This window comes from Elaeis guineensis, chromosome 13 (genome assembly GCF_000442705.2).
Source record: "Elaeis guineensis isolate ETL-2024a chromosome 13, EG11, whole genome shotgun sequence".
NCBI classification, from domain to species: Eukaryota; Viridiplantae; Streptophyta; class Magnoliopsida; order Arecales; family Arecaceae; genus Elaeis; species Elaeis guineensis.
In genome coordinates, this window is record NC_026005.2 from 36,601,903 (window position 1) to 36,622,134 (window position 20,232).

The 20,232-nt window shown below is 39.4% G+C and overlaps 2 non-coding genes across 2 annotated transcripts; one reads left to right on the forward strand and one right to left on the reverse strand.

The window, feature by feature from the left end:
* Positions 1-3,293: 3,293 nt before the first annotated feature.
* LOC140853560 (small nucleolar RNA R71) lies at positions 3,294-3,399 on the forward strand. The gene has a single exon (XR_012136630.1). It is a non-coding gene; the product is annotated as a small nucleolar RNA R71 (small nucleolar RNA).
* A 14,841-nt stretch (positions 3,400-18,240) lies between these two features.
* LOC140853503 (small nucleolar RNA R71) lies at positions 18,241-18,347 on the reverse strand. Its single transcript, XR_012136573.1, has one exon. It is a non-coding gene; the product is annotated as a small nucleolar RNA R71 (small nucleolar RNA).
* Between the last annotated feature and the right edge of the window lie 1,885 nt (positions 18,348-20,232).

Genomic DNA, 20,232 nt, shown 5'->3' on the forward strand with positions numbered 1-20,232 from the left:
AGTATCAAATTTTTAATAAATAAAATAAATTAAATATAATTTTTTGCTTTAAATGACTTAAATTAAGTATTTATCACATCTCCTAACTTGAATTTTGCTCGTCCTCGAGTAAAATAGATATATCAGTATTGTGTACCGACTCGATCTTGAATAAAAAATTAGGTTAAGCATCCCAAAAGGTAGATGATACTTGGTCAGACCATTAAAGAGATACTTCATTGGATTATCAATTTGATCTAATTAGTGGCTGAGTATTAACTAAAGAAATTTCAAGAGCTTTTCTTTCACCAACTCCCCACTTTACTCTTTAAATCCTCTAACTTAATGTGAGAGAGGTTTATTATCTTCTTGCAATTTAGTCTCCTTATTATCCACTATTTTTTTTAACATTGTCCACCTTTTTATGTGAACCATAACGCTTACTTAGGCGAAAGGGCCCGATTACTTAATAGAAAACCAATGTTTTTTTTTTTTAAATAAATTTTAAGGAGAATTTTTGCATACCTCGACCTTTCCACCCAATCTCTCATGAAGCAGATTCTTTATTGAGATCAGTAAAAAGAGGGTTGTAGAATCACTCCTAAAATTTGGTCTAATCTAAACCCTACCATTCATTGGATTTTTTTAATAATTTATTCCTCAGTGTCTCTAAAATTATCTTGACCGTTAATCATTCATTTATTAGGATGCCTAATTGACTCTTAATCAAAATAAAATTTGGATATACAAAACTAATTATTTCTGACCATACTCGAGGATCTGATTAATTTCCATTTCCTTCCCCCCCAACTTAATCTACATTATCCTCAATGGAGTAGGAAAGCAAAGAAAATAAAAGGAGAGAGGGCACCTTGGATAATTTTGCTTCGAAAGTTGAAGATAGCTTCATTGATTACTAGGTTCTTATTCTAAATTCCTGCAGCTGCAGTAAAGTAAAAAAAATATGAAATCGTTGGGTTGCCTCCCAACAAGTGCTAAGTTTTACATCTTCAGCCAGACGCTAAAAGAGTGTCTATCCTATTCCTACTCGAATCTTAACATGAGTGTCGATCCCTCTTTCAAAAATAATATGTCCTAATACAATTCCTTTCCGCACCATGAAATGGCTCTTTTCCCAACTTAGGATAGGATTTGTCTCAAAATGAATATGGTGCATGCAAATGGAGGGGTCAATTCCTTTTAAATCGGTAATGGACCAACTGATAGCCTCTTTGTGTTCCTTCAGAATACCAACCAATTGTGTTTCTTGATTAGGGGTCAAGTCTGATGCAATGATTGTCGGGAGGGTGTCATTGGGTCCTAGAAATACATACTTGAGCGTAGCAGGAAGGGGTTTCAATTCTAACGTAGGTGGTGATTCTAAAGATGGGACTATTGGTGTACCGGCTAATATGGGCAATGGCTCATACTTGATTGTCCATGGAGGAGTGGTTTTATCGTGTGGTGTATCCAACAAGGTGTTAACTTCTTTCATATATCTCTCAAAGTCATACACTCCAAAGTGAGCCAAGCAAGTATCTAAGGGGTCTGGTGCTAGAATTATGGGTGTTGCATCTTCTATAATGTCTTCTAGTGTATCTACTTCGAAGCAACTATCCATTGATGGTCCTTGAGAAGCACCAAACACATTCAGTCTCAGTTTCTTATTTCCAAACGATATGTCCATGACTCCTGTCCTACAATTAATGCATGCATTTGCCATAGCTATGAAGGGTCATCCTAAGATAATGGGAATTTATCTTGGGTTGCCACTTAGTTTCATGTCAAGAACCAGAAAATCAACTAGAAAGTAAAACTCATCTACCTTGACCAAGACATCCTCAAGCATTTCACGTGGTTCCTTAATTGATCTGTCAGCTAACTGCAGTATGACTGATGTGGGTTTCAATTCTCCGAATCCAAAAAGTTCATACACCGAACTAGGTAAAAGATTCACACTTGCCCCTAAGTCCAGAAGAGCTTTTTCAATATGATAATCTCCTATAACACAGGAAATGATGGGAGCTCCTGGGTCCTTAAGCTTTGGAGGAGTGGCATGCTGGAAGATAGAACTAGCCTATTCAGTGAGGCATACTTTCTTTGGGATTTATGATCTAGATTTACATTTTTGGATGCTCAAATCTTTTAAAAATTTAGCATAAGCAGGGATCTGTTTGATTGCGTCTAGAAGGGGAAGATTAATTTGGACTTGCTTAAACAATTTCAACATCTCGTCGAGTTTTTCTCCCTTCTTCTCTGCAAGAATAGGGGCTTTCAGGACATTCGAAAATGGGGCTTTAGGCAAGTAAGATGATTCCGATGCAGTTGGTTTATTCTCTATTTTAAGGTCCTCCTTGTTCTTGGGTGATTTGGCTTCAGTTAGAGGTTTAGGATCGGTCTCATTGGTTTTACTAGTGTGTTCAATGACCTTCTCACTTCTCAGAGTCATGATTGATTTGGCATGTTCAGAAAAAGCTTCAGGGGTATTAAAGCTCTCAATCACAAATTGCCCTCTTGGGTTGCTCTCGGGTTGGCTAGGTAATTTTTCTCCTTCCCTCCTACTGAATGCAGTTGCTAGTTGACCTATTTGGGTCTCTAGCTTAGCAATGGATTGTGTGTGGGAGTTAAGGGTCTGAGTGTTGACTTCTAATCATTCTAGTGCTTTTAGAACTTTTTCCTCAAAAGCTGAGCTGTGACCAGTAGTATACGATTGAGGAGCATTTTAAAATTGATGGTATGGTCCATGCCTATATGTTGGGTCCTGATATTGAGGTCGAGGTGTGGTAGGGCCAACCACTGGTTGTGGTCTCCAGGAAAAATTTGGATGGTTTCTCTAGCTGGGGTTATAAGTGTTCGAATATGGATCGTTTCCTGGTCTGCGAGCTTGTTGGACTTGAGCTTGTTGAACCTGCTCGTGCATAAACTCAGAAAATTGAGGTACGGCTGGGCATTCACTAACAAAATGGTTCGGACTTGCACACAATGCACAAACTTCTTGGATTGGGTTAGGTAGAATCGGAGATTGTCCAGTATTTAGAAGACGGTCTAATTTTTGGGACAGTTCATCTACCTTACTGTGGATATCCATGATGTTTCCAATCTGATAAATTCCACTTCTTTTTTGTTGAAGCATGGGTTGTTCTCTAGAGGTGGCAGACATATGATGTAGGAAATTCTCACTAAGTGTTTCAAAGAGCTGCCAGGCTTCATCCTCACTCTTTAGCATGAATGTCCCACCACATGATGCATCAACCATTTGTCGGTGTTTCTCCAATAAACCATCATAAAAACACTGACAAAGTTGCCATTTAGGGATAGCATGGTGTGGACATTTACGAATGAGGTCCCTTAACCTTTCCCATGTCTCATGAAAAAGTTCACCCTCCAATTGAGAAAAACTAGTGATAGCTTTTCTAATTTGATTTGTTTTTCCAATTGAAAAGTATTTCTTGAGAAATTTTCTCTGAAGATGATCCCAATTTGAAATGGTTATAGAGTCTAAGGAGTTTAACCAATGCTTGGCTTTGTTCTTAAGTGAGAAAGGAAACAGTGTCAACCTAAGGGCTTCATCGGAGAAGTTTTGGATTTTTACTGTGGAATAAATTTTAAGAAATTCATCCAAGTGTTTGTATGGGTCCTCGTTACTAAGTCCATAGAATGATGGCAACATTTTAATAATGCTAGACTTGATCTCATATTGGTTAGCTTCTACTGGAGGTGCTTGAATGCATGGAGAGTAGGTGTACGAGGATGGAGTGAAATATTCTCTCAATGAGCATGGAGGATTAGCCTCACCAAGTGCAGCCATGTTTCTAACTCGGATAGTCCTAAGAGTATTTTCTAATTCTTCGTCTAATGGTTGCAAGTCGGGTTTTAGTGATCGTCGACCTAACATACAACTAAAAGGTCTATGTAGGACTATCCTAGCCTGTTAAGGATTATTTTTTTTTATTAAGAGGAGAAGAGAAGAGAGAAAAGAGTTCTAAAGAAGAGATCTTAAGAAGTCCTAAAACTAATAGAAGAATTAGTTGTGGTTAGATTTTAATTACAATCAAGTTAGCACGCAGTGGACTCTCTATCCTAAAGTTATCCTAGTTCTAGATAGCTCTTAACTGTAGTTAGCCTTTAAGCCCTCCAAGTCGGAGCTTGACCAACCAACTGGTCAGATAAGTGTAAGGTCGGTGGGAGTCCCCCCATTGCTTTCTTTAGACACCAATTAAATTGGCTAGGTCAGCGAACGGAACCAATTAAAAATCACCTTCCTTCGGACCCAGTCGTCCCGCAAACCACTTGCCTAGACACCAGTTAGCTGACCAAGTCTAACCTGGTTCAACTCTCAGGGTCACTTGTCCTAATTAGCTCAAAATCCTTAGGGGTCAACGTCTAATTAATTTTAGATTAAGTCTAGGTTATGCAAATGCAAGGGAGTGATTTGTAGGCCAAGAAAGGGTGATCAAATCTCCACCTTATCTTAGTTATTGGGTTGTGCCCTTAAAGTTAATTATGAAGATGCAATGCAAAGAAACAAGGTGTCCAATCAAGTTAGAAATTTTTATATTTGAGGTTACGCTATTTTAGTTAAGTGTTATGAAATGTCAGTGGCTTTTTCTTTTTAATTCAATCATGCCAAGATCTCCGGCAACGGTGCCAAAATTTGATGCGAAGTCGTTGATAGCACCAAAAATAACTCTACTCACTACATAGGTAGGATGAGTCGAGATCGTATCCTCAGGGACCTTGGGCTAAGTTGAGATTACAAAATAAAAGAAAGAAGCATTATTTTGATTTAGAAAATAAACTATCTTAAAATTGATATAATTAGAAAATAAAGAGCTCGAGAGTTTTGAATTAATTTTGCACTAGTAGAGTTGTATCTCTTTTTTAATTAAATAGATACGATTAATCTTAGAAAAAATACATATCTTTTCTCGGCACACCCCGTACTCATAGATCACGGCGTGTCTCCAAAAAGTACTAGGTAAACAACTCTTCTTTTCTCGGCACGCCCCGTACCCGTAGATCACGGTGTGTCTCCGAAAAGTAAAAGTTGTTCCTAATATTAATCTAACAGGAAAGCATAAATAAAAGCATATGAAAGAGAGCAAATAAAGAACTCATGATGATTTAAATAAAAAGCATAATCTTTATTGCATATAAAGAAATACAAGAAAGTTTAGAACAATAAACCCACTCTGTGTCGTTACAAAATTTCTTCTCCACTTTCGAGACTGCTAGCCTAGCTGCTCATGGAGTAGTCCCTTTCTCTTCCTCTATGCAAGGCTCTAGAAGAATTTCTAGGCTCTCCCTCCAATGGGAGTACAAAAGCCTTTTTGTGGGTGTTAGGAGAGAGGAGTTTTACATGGTTTTTTGATGTGGGACTAAAGAAAATACTAAGGACTAAAAGATGAATGGATGAGATGGAAAGATCACAAGTAGATAAAGAAAATACAAATTCTTCCTCTTGAAATATTTTCAAGTATTAAATTTTTTTCTTTTATTTTAAGATCCCTCTGTTCGCCACTGTGTCCGCCTTGACAAACTCCCCGCAAACCAGTGTGCCCGCCTTGCCGTGCTCGATGCCGTGATGCCGCACTCGCTGCCACGATGCCGTGCCTGCGCGCCCTTCCGCGTGCTCCTTCCGCATTAACCCATTAACTGTTTATACTCCTTTACAAAAAGAAACTTTTGTTTCTTTAAAATAACATCTATATCTTTTTTGGGTTCCTTGCATAGTATCTTCATTTTCTATAATACTGTATGCATCCTTCTTTTATTTAAATTTTATTTTAAGTCCATTTTTCTTCAAACTTGAGTCTTTTTGATCTACGAATCAGACTCTTTGTATCGACGATCACCTTTCCTATAAAACATAAAAAGAAGTATCAAATTCTTAATAAATTAAATAAATTAAATATAATTTTCTGCTTTAAATGACTTAAATTAAGTGTTTATCATTAATCTAAGGCTAAGATTCTTTTTAAAGAAGAAGAATCTACTATGAGGAGATTAGTTTGAGATTGATCTCGATGGATACCCATAGAGGTCGGACATGTGTGCGGCTTGAATATCTATGAATCTGTGATCATTGGTAGTAATGAATATCTACCCGTGCTAAGGTATTAAGATCCGATCTCATACTTATTTTTAAATTTCAGATTATATTTTTATTTTTCTCCTGGGCTTGGGTGGGATTAAATTTGATCTTTTGTATGTAGGGTTAAAGGGTTTAACCCATTTATTTTTTTGCTACATTTAAAAGAGTTTTGAAACATACACATGCTGCCTACCCAGTTTTTTAGCATCACATGCATAAGATCAAATCTAATCCTACCCAAGTCTAGGAGAAAAATAAATTTATAATCTGAAATTTAAAAAATAAGTATGAAATCGAATCTCAATACCTTAGCATGGCTAAATATTCACCGCTACTGATGATCATAGATTCGTAGATGCTCGAGCCACATACATGTCCGGCCTCTATGGATATCCATCAAGATCAATCTCGAACCGATCTTCTCGTAGTTGATTCTTCATCTTCAAGTAGAATCTCAGTCTTAGAACTCAAAATAACTCCTTGATCTAGACTGTGAGATCAACTCTTTGATCTGTAGCCTTCTTCTTCTTCTTCTTCTTCTTCTTCTTCTTCTTTGCTGTAGATAGACAGCACCTCTACTCTTAGCGTGTGGAAAATGGGATGCCCAACCTTTGGGTGTGGAAGAGAAGAGAGACGAGGGGAGGCATGGAAAAGGGAGAGAGACTTTTGGATTCACAAAATTGTATCACTTAGAAATCCTAGAGACATTCTATTTACACAGGCACTACCCTGACTCAAAAGTGGAATCCAGTTATTTTAAAATGGTACATCTTTATCTTATAAGAATACTCTATTTTTTTAATCTAATTTATTTTCAATAAAATTAAATATAATTGACAAATAATCAGCTCTTTTAGATAGGTACAAGGGGCACCTATAAAATATAAGTCAGGTAGTTGGGGCGCTAACTCTTCGCAGCCCCACATTAGGGTTTCTTGCCATATGAGAAGGGGTGTGGCCCCTCTCTCTCTCTCCTCCATGCCTAGCCATGAGAGGAGGTGGGCCCCTCTTGCCATATCTAGGGGGTTGGTGCTCCCTGGTCTTGCCAAAAAGAGAAGCAGGCACCTCCCATCTTTCCATCTATTCCACATGCACTCTTAGAGATAATTACGAGATAATGAAGAGATAATGTTAGGATAATTTATGCCAACTCATTGACATAATCCAATCCTCTTGGGCTCACAATTAAGAGCCCAATTAAATCCAAATAGATTTAGGTTAAGGTTCAAGGCTATGGACTTGATTAAATCGAAGTCCCAAGAAGAATTAGGTTTAACCATGTATTAGTATGGTTCTCATAAACCTAATAGGATTTCAATAAACCCTAATCCAATTAGAACTTTATAAGTCCAATTGGCAAATTCGAGATTAAATCTCTTAATGTGTGACCCCATAAGTTTCATTCTATCCGGTAGTAAGATACATTGTGATTTCTATCACAATATTATCAAAACTCTTTTCGATAGATTGGAACATTTTTAATTCTATTCTTCGAGGGTCATCTGTTAGAAAACATAGACAATTTCATACATGTATTTCAAAAATTTTTGAAATAAAAATATAGTAAAAGATAAATAGATTAATCATATTAATCTAACATGTATATGATCTAATCATCAAATCAACCTACTCTAGGATCTATGACAGGATATATTGCATATAAAATCTGAAATAATTACATGATAAAATCTGCATGCATGGATGTAAGCGATAGATCAAATCTACAGCTATCTGAGTTCAGAACTCAATACTTGAGTGCGGGTCGATGATCGTCACTGCTAAGAGATATGGTAAGGATGATCCTTGTTGGTTGCTCACAGCCACATGTATCCAACCTCTATGAAAAGTCCACTCGAAGCCCTGAACCTTTCAAAAGGATTGGAGATTCTACTATATGTATGAGGTAGAGGAGGAATATATGCCTACTGGCTCATCATGAATAGTTTTTTAGGTCCTACAGCTTGTTGCTCTTTAGAGACACTCTTTTTGAGCTTAACTTTCCTCCCACTACTACATCCTGATTAAATAATTTTTCAAGAAGGTAGCATATCGGGTCACAATCATATTGTGATCCTATCAGAAGAAAAATAATATCCCAAACTCTTTTAGGATGAGCTTCATGGACCTATTCTCTAACATATCCACCTGTTATCCTAGACATAGGCTGAATATCTTTGGTTCTTGAAATAATCAAGACTTAGTTCTTACCATGCCATATCTCATACGGTATGGTAGGAACAGATTTAGAGAGAACCCAATTCCATAGAAATAAAGCATATCCCAAAATAAATTAGTGAATTTTATCATGGATTGGACCATATCTCATATAGTCTCATAATTCTTCTTATCTCGTTGAGCTGAGATATACTAAGAGCGGTCCAATATGAAACTATGCTATTTTATGAGATAATTGAAAAATTTCTTCCATCGGTATTGCATCCTCGATCCGATCAATGTACCTATAAGAATTTTTTTCGATTTGCTTCTTTACTTTACATCTGAATTATTTGAACCTTCCAAAAATTTCAAATTTGTATCTCATATACTTACCCATACCATGATAGATCATCGATAAAGTAAAGACAACTTCCTCTATTAGCACATCACATGGGCTACACACATCAAATATATACTAGGATAAGTATCTCAGTGGTTCTTTTTCTCTTATCCCATAAGAGTAGTTTGGTCATATTTTCTCAAAGAGATGATGCACGAACTGTTGGGATGCGCAGGGGTTTCATGCATGCATTTCAAAAATTTTCAATAGAAGAATATTATATTAAACTAGTTAATTTATAAATATATGTATAAGATCTGATCTTAAAACTTCTACAAATAAATTTATGACATAAATTTATATGCATAAAAATCTAAGTTTAAAATGACAAGCATGTGAACCAAAAATAGCATTCAGTAATAGACCTAATCTACCACTTCTAGGGTTCCGAACCCAATACCTGAGCATGAATAGTCAAACTCTATGATTGAGAATGTAGATCTAAAAGTCTTCTCTAGTTGCTCGTAGCTGTACAAGCATCCGGCCTCTACGTATGGTCTACATGAAGTCCCTCGGACTGATTAATCCTCTGCGGGAGTGCTAACTCGTGCAGTCGGCTTCTGATGGCAGATCTGACTTGATCTCTTTCTTTGATCACCTCAGACCTTTTCGATATCCAAGATGGATCAGAAGAAGATGCTGGATGGTGGAGAAAAATTCGATGAAAACTCTCTTTCCTTTGATTTTTTCCTTCACCCAAAAACCTAGAACAGTTTTAGGTCTCTCACTTGAAAGGAAAATGGTCTCCTCTTTTGTTCATTCCAAGGAAACAAGAAAACCACCCAAACCTCATGCCCCAAAGAAGGATTTTGGCCCCTCTTTCTCTCTGGTATCTCACAGTGAAAAGCTCTCTCTCGTTGGTGCATAAAATTATGGACTTTTTATGGTTGTCGCACAAACCAGATAAGACAGGATAAGAGCTGGAGTTTATTGCAATTCAAATTATTTTAAATTTCAATTTGACTCTAACATTTTCTCACCCTTATTTGACTTAAAGAGGGACTTACCAAAGAAAATTGGGTATGGAAAACAATCAGAAAGACTTCTTTTTCTCGCACACAATGGGCACCTTCAAAAACAGCCAATGTATAGAAGGATATGGATAAGGTTTTAGGTTGAAATTCAAACTACTTTGAATTCAAATCAAAACCAACCAATTTCTATCCTTAATGGGTGACAAAAAAAAGATTATTTTTTAGTTTTCTAATACACAAACTAATTTTATGTGGTGAGAAAAGAGGTGAGACAATTTGGGTGGCGCAAGGGAGAGAGAGTCCCATTCATTTGGGACTCTAGGGTTAACCAATTAGATTTCATTCAAACCCTATCCAATTAGATCCAATTAAAATATGATGAACATAATCTAATTAGACTCTTATAATCTCAATTAAATCTAATTAAATTAATAAATTAATTGAGCTATAGATCCGATCAAATCAGGATCATTTTTCCCTTACTGATTAGTCATCTTATAACCTAATCAGACTTGACCTGATTAAATCCAATTCAATCAAACTTGATCTAGAGACTTTAATGATCAATCAAATTGAGCTAATTAGTGATCTAATCACTAATTAATCATTTATTAATGATAGAGTCCAAGTCTAGTGGGACTCTTCTCTAGAGTCTCTATCCAGTGGGACTCTCAGGCAGAGTCCCAATCCAGTGGGACTCTTCACTAGAGTCTCCGTTCACTAGGACTCTTCAGACTAGCTATGTGATCGAAGAAAAACTTCTAATGTGTGTGACCCTATAGATTCAAACCTAAGCCAGTAGCACAGAAACTAATTCTTGTACCAATCAGAGTAACCATCTAGCAATGGTACTCGATGTCTGGATAGGTCGAATGTACGCAAAGCAACATTCAAGAACCTATTTAGATATAGTTACCATATAATTTATTCCTTTGACCTTTAATGCTAGGATGACTTAGAGTTTAAACTGTCAACTCTTAACAGTACATCCATTATATATCTCAACCTGATAAATCTTATGACTCCTCACAAGGATTGCTCTGGCCAAAGCATTACTAAATTGAAACACAAAGCATTCTCTCCAATCTCTTGGAGTGGTCAATTTCATCTTGACTCATGCACTGACTTCATAAGTACTTGACTGTATCCAAAAATCTTTCGATCTTGAATTAGAAATTCAGGTAGTCTGACATCAAAGTACAATGAGTTGCTTGTAAGTCACCGTGGTGATCTCAGATTGGAGGGATACTTATACCCATATCTCTTCGGAGCGACTCTTGACAGCAGAGTGCTCCAAAGTTGGTCACATTCAGTAAAATGTACTCCTACATTTCACCTGTATGCCATACCAGTATCTCTATTTTTTTTTGTTAAGAGGACAACCAACCTATATGGCATACAACAACCTACACTTGATATGTCTATCATCCTAGTAATAGCATATCATTAGATCGTGAACTCATTTAAGGACTAAATGATAAATCCTCCTTTATCAATTTAAAATAGTCCTAAGGACTTTCATCATAACACAGAAGTTCGATATAGAAGATGTACAAGCTTATGATGAAATTGTCAAATAAATATTTTATTAATTAATTCATATACTATTACATCAAATAGCACAACCGTCAACAGACTGACGATTGACTTTGGGATATATTTTCCAACAACTTCCATTTGTACTAAAGCCAATCGATACAATATCGTATATCCATCTTCATTTTGTGATCTTCGAACTCTTTTACCACAAAGGCTTTAGTTAACGGATCGAATAGGTTCTCCTTTTTATTGATCTTATGAAGGTCGCCATCACCTCGATCTACGATCTCTCGGACAAGATGGTAGCAACGCAGAATATGCTTTATCCACTGATATACCTTCGGCTCTTTTGTCTAAGCTATGGTTCCAGTACTATCGCAATAAAGCAAAATTGGACCATCAATGGAAGGTGCCACTCCAAGCTCAGTGATAAACTTTTTCAACCACACAGCTTCCTTTGCAGCATCGGATGCCGTGATGTATTTCGCCTTGCAAACTGAATCAACTATAGTGTGCCGCTTGAAACTTTTTCAGTAGACAGCTCCACCATTTAGGATAAACATATATACCAACATATTTTTACTATCATCACGATCTGACTGAAAACTAAAATCAGTATATCCCAGGAGTTTCAAGTCAGATTCTCCCTAAACGTGCTACTGATCTTTAGTATTTCTCAAATACTTAAAGATAGTTTTTGCAACCTTCCAATGGTTCTCACCCGGATCTAATTGGTATCTGCTCAGTACACCTAGTGAGTATGCCACATCTGATCTTGTATATGTTATGGCATACATTATAGAACCCACTACCTAGACATATAAAATTCTACTCATACGCTCTCTCTTGAGGGGTTGTCAGATAATCCTTCTTCGAAAGAGAAATTTCATGGCCTATCGAAAGACAGCCTTTCTTGAAATTCTCCATACTGAACTATTTCAGCATGGCATCTATGCACGTTGATTGAGAGAGTCTGAGCAATCTCTTAAATCTATCCCTATAGATCTTTATCCCTAAGATGTGAGCTGCTTCTCCTAGATCCTTCGTGGAGAATTGTGATGACAGCCACACTTTTATTTCCTGTAATGTAGGGACATCATTTCCGATTAAGAGAATATCATCCACATATAAAATAAGAAATATAATTACTGAATTATTAGCCCACTTATATATACAGGATTCCTCTCTATTCTTAACGAAGCCATACATTCTGATCACCTTATCAAAACATATGTTCCAACTTCGAGATACTTGCTTTAATCTATAAATAGATCTTTGAAGCTTGCATACCTTAGACTCGTCTGTGGATGTTGTTGGTGCAAAAATCCGCTTATGTCGGAGAAGCTGGAGTCGCGGTCGCCGTCGGGACCTGCAAAAAAAGTCTAAACCGGAGGTGGGGTTGCTCCGGCAAGACCCTCCGACGCTCAAGTCAGTTCTCTACCTCAACAAGAATGGAGTGCTCGAATGGAAGTTTTTAGCAGAGTTTCTAGGTAAAAATGAGAGCTTATAGAATAACGTATCTGGGGTTCCCCTTTTATAGGTGGAGGGGGCAACAAACTGATAGCGACGCCTGTAACCGTCTGGTAGTGGGCCGCCCAGAGTCAGGAGGAATTTATTGCGGAGGGTAGTGGAGTGGGATCGTGGCTATCACCGTGGCTCGCCACGTGGAATCAGTTACGGGGAGTGGAGCGGCGTCCACCGTCGTGACTCGTCAGGAAGCGGTGGAATCACACAGGATCCACCGTAGGGAGTGGAGCAGAATCGTGGCTGTCAATATAGCCTACCAAGGGGTAATGGGGCCGTGTAGGGTCCGCCGCAGGGAGTGGAGTAGTGTTGTCCGTTACTGTGGCCTGCCAGGGGGTCCAGACTTGTCGGTCGAAATTTGGTAGGAGTCGGTAGCAAGGTCCGGTACCCGTAGGAGTTTGGGTGGGGTCTTCTCGCAGTCGGAGTAGAAGATGGAGCCCGGATCCCATAGGAGTCCAGGCGAAGTCTACTTGCAATTAAAGTCAAAGGCGAAGTCCGACTCCCGTAGGAGTCTGGACAAGGCTTACCAGCAGTTGAAGTTGAGGACGGAGCCCGGCTCCCGTAGGAGTCCGGGCGAAGTCTACTTGCGGTTGAAGTCGTGGGCAGAGTTCGGCTCCCGTGGGAGTCCGGACGAAGTCTGTCTGCAGCCGTTGGAGTCGAAGATGAGGCCCGGCTTCCTTAGGAGTCCGGGTGGAGTCTTTCAGCAGTTGAGGATGGAGCCCGGCTCCCGTAGGAGTCCGGGCAAAGTCTACTTGCAGTTGAAGTCGTGGGCGGAGTCCGGCTCCCGTGGGAGTCCAGACGAAGTCTATCTGCAGCCGTTGGAGTCGAGGATGAGGTCCGGCTCCCTTAGGAGTCCGGGTGGAGTCTTCCAGCAGTTGAGGACGGAGCCTGACTCCCGTACGAGTTCGGGCGAAGTCTACTTGCAGTTGAAGTCGCGGGCAGAGTCCGGCTCCCGTGGGAGTCCGGACGAAGTCTGTCCGCAGCCGTTGGAGTCGAGGACGAGGCCCAGCTCCCTTAGGAGTCCAGGTGGAGTCTTCCAGCAGTTGAAGTTGAGGATGAAGCCCGGCTCCCGTAGGAGTCCGGGCGAAGTCTACTTGCGGTTGAAGTCGCGGGCAGAGTCTGGCTCCCGTGGGAGTCCGGGCAAAGTCTGCCTGCAGCCGTTGGAGTGGGGGACGGAGCCCGGCTCCCGTAGGAGTCCGGGCGGAGTCTTCCTTGCGGTTGAAGTTGGGGATGGAGCCCGGCTCCCGTAGGAGTTCGGGCGGAGTCTTCCTTGCGGTTGAAGTTGGGGACGGAGCCCGGCTCCCGTAGGAGTCCGGGCGGAGTCTTCCAGTAGTCGAAAGTCGGAGGGGACCTGCAAGGGTCAATCCCGCCAAGAACTTCGGCCGAGGATATTTTATACCCAACACCAGTCCCCCTACTTCCGAGTTTGAATTTCGAATGAAGGAAGTACAGAGAGGTCGTCGCAGCCGAAGTTCTCCCCCTGACGCCCGCACGCAACCATCCTTGGATATGTTGACACTTAATGCACGCATGTCAGAGCCCCTTTTCCGATTAGGGCGACCCGAAGAGTCTTTTCGAAACTCCCACCGGGATGTGATCCCAAGCATCGCGCCATGAAAGTTTGTGAACAGTTAACCCTCGGTAGCGACGAATGGGACACGTGGGACACGTGGTGAGCACTGGTTGGCCTAGGGACACTCGCCACCATAATTGTGCTAGGCTCCGCTGCCTATTTAAACTCCCCACCCTTTCTCGGGGGGCTTCACTTCGCCTGAGGGACGACATCTTCCTTTCGCCAAAGAGCTTAGCCACTCTGCCACTCCATCGGTGCCCCTTCTGACTCCGAGCATCCTTTGCGCTGGTTTTTGCCATCTCCACCGGCTCTCCACCATTTCCAGTCCCTCGATTCTCTTTAAGGGGTTCCCCCACCAGGACCTCCGCCTTGGAGGCCAATCTCAAGAAGATGCCACGATCTTGGAAGGGTGCAAGGAAGAGAATAGCAGTCTGCGAGTTCTTCGGTCGTGTCACCGTGGGTTTCCGTCGCTTTGAAGGGGCTTCGAGGGAGAATCCCTTCAACAACAGGGGTTTAATAACGGGGACAACGGGTGAAGGTGTTCTACCTGAGAATTTGGAGTAGCTGATCGGGGCGACGCCGGTCAAGAGGGCAGAGTTGTCGTCACGAGCCGTGGCGGGATCCTTGATGTCGTCAGAGCCGAGGGACCAGAAGTGGTCGGCACCGACGGTGGGGTAGTAAAACTTGTTGCGGGGACGGTGGAAGTAGCGCATGCTGACTGATTTATGTCACAAATTGACATAAAAAGTATCAATTAATATCTAAATTATCTAACTTTATTAAAAAATTGATACTTATTATTATATTTTGCAGAAGAAGAGATCATCAATAGAAAGAACAAGGAAAGAGGATTCCAACGGCATAAATTTTATGCAAAACGGAGTTAAATTGATCCAGAAATTGAAGAATGAAGAAAAAAGACTCAATTGGGTCAAATCCGAGTCAAATCAGGTCAAAATTGGTCAAAAATCAACTGATTTGGTGATCTGGTTAGCCGCCTGGTCCACAGCAACAGGCGCCTGGACCATGGACCCATCGGCACACCATAAACCAGCCAATCAGCGAGTCTCGGCTCACCACAATGCATCGCGAGCCCGATCCACGCGCGCGGTCCAGGGCTCATGAGGAGAGAGAAGAAGGTCTGAAGGGCAACCTGGTAACTTCACATCACTCGATGGTCCGATCTTCTCTGATCAAGATCCAACGCTCCATATTTTTGCGCCATCGGACGGCCACCATCGCAGCTGGTCAAGATCCAACCGTAATCAAGGCAATTGCAAGAATCAATAAATACTAGGACAACACGGGATCCTTCTGCAGCGCGATCCAACGGACAAAATCTTCCAGCACCTTGATCGGACGGTCCGCGATGCATCCGACCTGATCCCATCTCTACAGCACGATCCAACGGCAGCGCTTCACCCAGATCGTGATCCGACGGCCCAGAATCACTTCCGGCTTGATTTATTAGATGAATTGGATCCTTTAGATGAAGATCGGACGGCTGAAACAATTTTTAGGATTTCTTGATGGATTTAAGTGCTTTTTGAACGAGATTTGAGCCCCTAAACCCCCCTAACAGCCCTCTAAAATCTCTTAGTCCCACATCTAAAGTTTTGAAAACCTTATAACCCCCAAATGCCTATAAAAAGCCCCCAAAGGCCCTTATTTTAAGTAGGCTTGCCTTCCGATCAAGCTTGTAACCCTAGATAGTGGGGTTTTTAGCTTTCTTCTCAAGCCTCGAGCTTTGAGATTTTTATAATAAATTATTTTTTATAAAATCTTATTTTTATGCAATTTTATCTCTTTACATTATGCAATTTATTTTTCTTGTAATTAGGATAGTTTAATTTATGCAATTTAATTTTATGCAATTAGGTTAGTTTAAATTATGCAATTTATTTTTCTTGCAATTAGGATATTTTAATTTATGCAATTTAATTTTATGCAATTAGGTTAGTTTAAATTATGTAGTTTAAATTTATACAATTAGGATAGTTTAATTTATGAAATTAGGGTAGTTTATTTTTCTACATTTAAATTTTGCAAGTAGATTTAGATCATGTCTAGCTAAGCATCCCTTCTAGGGTTTGCGATGAAGCTAGATCATGAGTAAGGATTTTACATAGGGTTCTTTCTTTTTCTTAGGGTTTCTTTTTCTTCCTCTTTTGCCAAGAATTTTTGATGAACTACAGTTGGGTCAGAGTCCCTTCATAGTTCATGCTTGATTCAGTGCATAGGAGGAGAAAACCCTAAGGGATCCTAGTTACTACTCCCCTGTAAAGAATCTTGATGGGTTATCGTTGGGCCTTAGTCCCTTCATAATCTATGCTTGGGAAAGACAAGAGGAGTAGTCATTAGGATCAATAAAAAAAATTTTAGGTAGAATTCCCTAATCTAGATCTAGTGGATTCAAAAATCCTAGATCCTTAGTCTTATTGTCTTTAGCAAATAACTTTCGATTTTCGATTTTCGTTAAAGCTCGCTTGAGCATAGATTTGAAAATCATTTTTAAACCAAGTCTCTATGGGATCGACCCGTACTCGCTGGTCGTGCTACTCTGCACACTGTGCGCTTGCGGTTTTATTTACAAATTTTAAGATTTGTACATCAAGTTTTTGGCGCCGTTGTCGGGGATTTGGCGTTTTAAATTATTTTCAAATATTTATTCTTCGTGCTTTATAACTCTCTTTCTTTTTCCTTTAGGTTTCTAGATTTAGTTGGTGATTGCTGGAAAACTCAGGTATGCTTCTAATTTCTCTTTTATTATTTTTAGTTAATTACTTTTTCTTTTAGACCTAATCATTTGAATTTACTTAATCACAAAAAAAAAATAAAACAAAACAAAAGATATTTCATAATCGTGAAGTAAAATACCAAAATAAAAAAAAAAAAAAAATCTAAATTAAAATCTTTTACATTCTTGATCATCTTGTTTATTTGCATTTGCATTTTCATAATTAATCTAAGGGCATCAACCCATTAACAAGATAAGGTGGGGATTTCATTACCCTTCCTTAGCCCAAAAACCATCTCCATCATATTGCATTACCTAGACCTTTAATCTTAAAATCAATTAGACGTCAACCTTAAGGAATTCGAGCTCAATAGGACAAGAAACCCTAAGAGTTCTACCAAGTTTGAGTTGTTTGATTAGTTGGTGTCTAGGCAAGTCCCTGAGGGTGGTTTGTTAAATTGGTTCAGTTGCTGGCCTGGCCAACTCGTTTGGTGTCTAGAAAGGCAACGATGAGTGAACCTCCTACCTCTTATACTTACCTGGCTAACTAGTTGATCAATCTCCACTTGGAAGGCTTGAAGGGTCATCTTGGAACAGTTAGGAGCTGTCTAGATTTAGGTTAACCCTAGGATAGATTGAGTTTAATTTATTGTTTCACTTGTTTGAAAAATAAAAAAAAATTTATTAAAATTTAAATTAATTTGGTTACTTTTCTTTAGATTTAGGACTCCTTAGGATCTTTTCTTTAGAACTTTTTCTCTTTTCTTTCTTTTTCTTATACATAAAAATTTTATAAAAAAAAAAAATTGTATAAACATCGAGAACCGTACACCTCGTGTGTAAAGAAGAGTGTCGGGTCGTCTATTTAGAATTGAGTCAATTCCTGTTGTTCCAACGGCTGAACCAATCCAACCCATGACCCTTAAGGATTTGTGTTATCCAGTTGGCTCCATCCAACCATCTTGTATCAGGTTGCCACAACCCATAGCTAACAATTTTGAAATCAAATCTCAAATCATAAATATGCTTTCAAAATTCACAGGATTAGAGAATGCTTATATATTTATTAGAGAATTTGAGGAGTTATGTGCAACCATGAAACTGTAATTAACAGAGGATAAGGTCAAACTTAGATTAATCAACTTTGCCCTTAAGGATAATGCTAAGAAGTGGCTTTATAGTCTGCCAAACCATTCTGTCACTACCTGGGAGGGCTTTGTGAGAACATTTTTGAAAAAGTATTTCCCCCATCATAAAACAGCTAGGATTAGGAATGAAATAAATCAATTTTACCAACTAGCTGGTGAATCATTTTGGAAGTACTTTGATCGTTTCAAGAATCTTTTGACCCAATGCCCACACCATGGAATAGAAACTTGGAGACTATGCCAGATCATCTATGAGGGGTTAGATTCAAACTCAAGAACCATGCTAGAGTCCATGTGCCAAGGCCAATTTATGGACAAAGAAACTACTAAAGCTTGGCAATTCTTAGAAGACCTAGCCGAGAAAAATTTACAGTGGGAAACAACTAGGGAACCTGATAAAGCTACACCTTCAAGAGGAGGAATGCATCAAATTCAACCAACCCTAGCATCAGAGGCCAAGATTGCAATCTTAACACGTAGATTGGAAGCCTTAGAATTACAGAGACCAGCCAATGTAAATCAAATATCTGCACCCATGTGTAAAGGGTGCAATGCACCAGACCATGTCTTAGAAGAATGTTCCTACTCGAATGAGTGTGTACAGGTGAATGCCACCTATCAAGGACCATTGAACAATCCTTATGCACCCATATATAACCCAGGTTGGAGGAATCACCCAAATTTCTCATGGTCTCAGAATCCTAATGTAGGCAATCCAAATTTCAATCAGCAAAATCTAAGGTCCAACCCAGTGATGAACAACCCGCCAGGCTTCCATGATAATGACAAGAAAATTACCTCTTTAGAGAAAAGCCTAGAAGCCATGATGAAGACACATACCAGCTTTATGCAAACCACGGGTCAATTCATAAATAATAACACCCAAGCTATAGCCCGTCTGGAAATGCAAGTAAGTCAGCTGGCTTCGACCATTAGTGAACGAGAACATGGTAGGTTACCTAGCCAACCTAAGCCAAATCCTAGGAATCAAAATGGTCCACGACCCCAACAAGAAAACCAAGTTAATGGTGTAAATGCCATTCATACCTTAAGATCGAAAAAATAAATAGACAATAAGGTAGTTGCACTTGATGATATAGAGGACTCATCTGCCGAGTCACCTTCTAAAACTACTACCTTTCAACCTCAAGCATCAGAAACTGAAAATTCACCTAGTCCAGTACTTAAAAGTCCTAGAGCTCCTTTTCCAAACAGACTGAAATCCAATAAATCTGAACATTTAGACAAAATTTTAGAGGTATTTAAACAAGTCCAAGTTAATATTCCTCTTTTAGATATAATCCATCAGGTTCCAACTTATGCCAAATTTTTAAAAGATCTTTGCACTAGGAAAAGGACCACTAATGTACCAAAGAAAGCATTTTTGGCTGCAAGTGTCAGTTCATACCTATCTAGCCATGTGCTAATTAAATATAAGGACCCTGGAGCTCCAACAATTTCTTGTGTTATTGGAGAAACCAATATAAAAAAGGCCTTGCTAGATCTAGGAGCTAGTGTGAATATCCTTCCATATTCGGTGTATGAGCAACTAGGATTAGAAAAACTTCAACCTACTGGGATCACATTACAGTTAGCCGATAGATCTCTCAGGATCCCTAAGGGAATGGTCGAGGATGTTCTGATAAAAGTTGAAATTTTCATTTTCCCTGTAGATTTTATTGTTTGAGAGACTGAGCCAGTTGCGAATCCTAAAAGACATATACCTGTCATTTTAGGAAGACCATTCTTAGCTATGGCCAATGCTGAAATCAATTGTCGAAATGGTCTAATGAAGTTATCCTTTGGGAATATGACCATTGAGCTTAATGTTTTTAACTTAGAACAGGAATCCTCTTCTCATGCTGATGTCAATGTAGTCCAAGATGGTATTTATGAATCCATTGACATTAGTGATGATGAAGTCGACCTAGAGTCTAACCCCTGGTTAATCCATGAGTCTGAGGATGTCAATGAAATACTTAAAGAAAATCAGATTAATCAGGAATCGATACTTCCTACTGAACCAATCATTGAGATGGTGAAATCATCACCTAAACCATCGATAGAGGAAGCACCCATTTTAGAACTGAAACCCCTCCCAGAACAT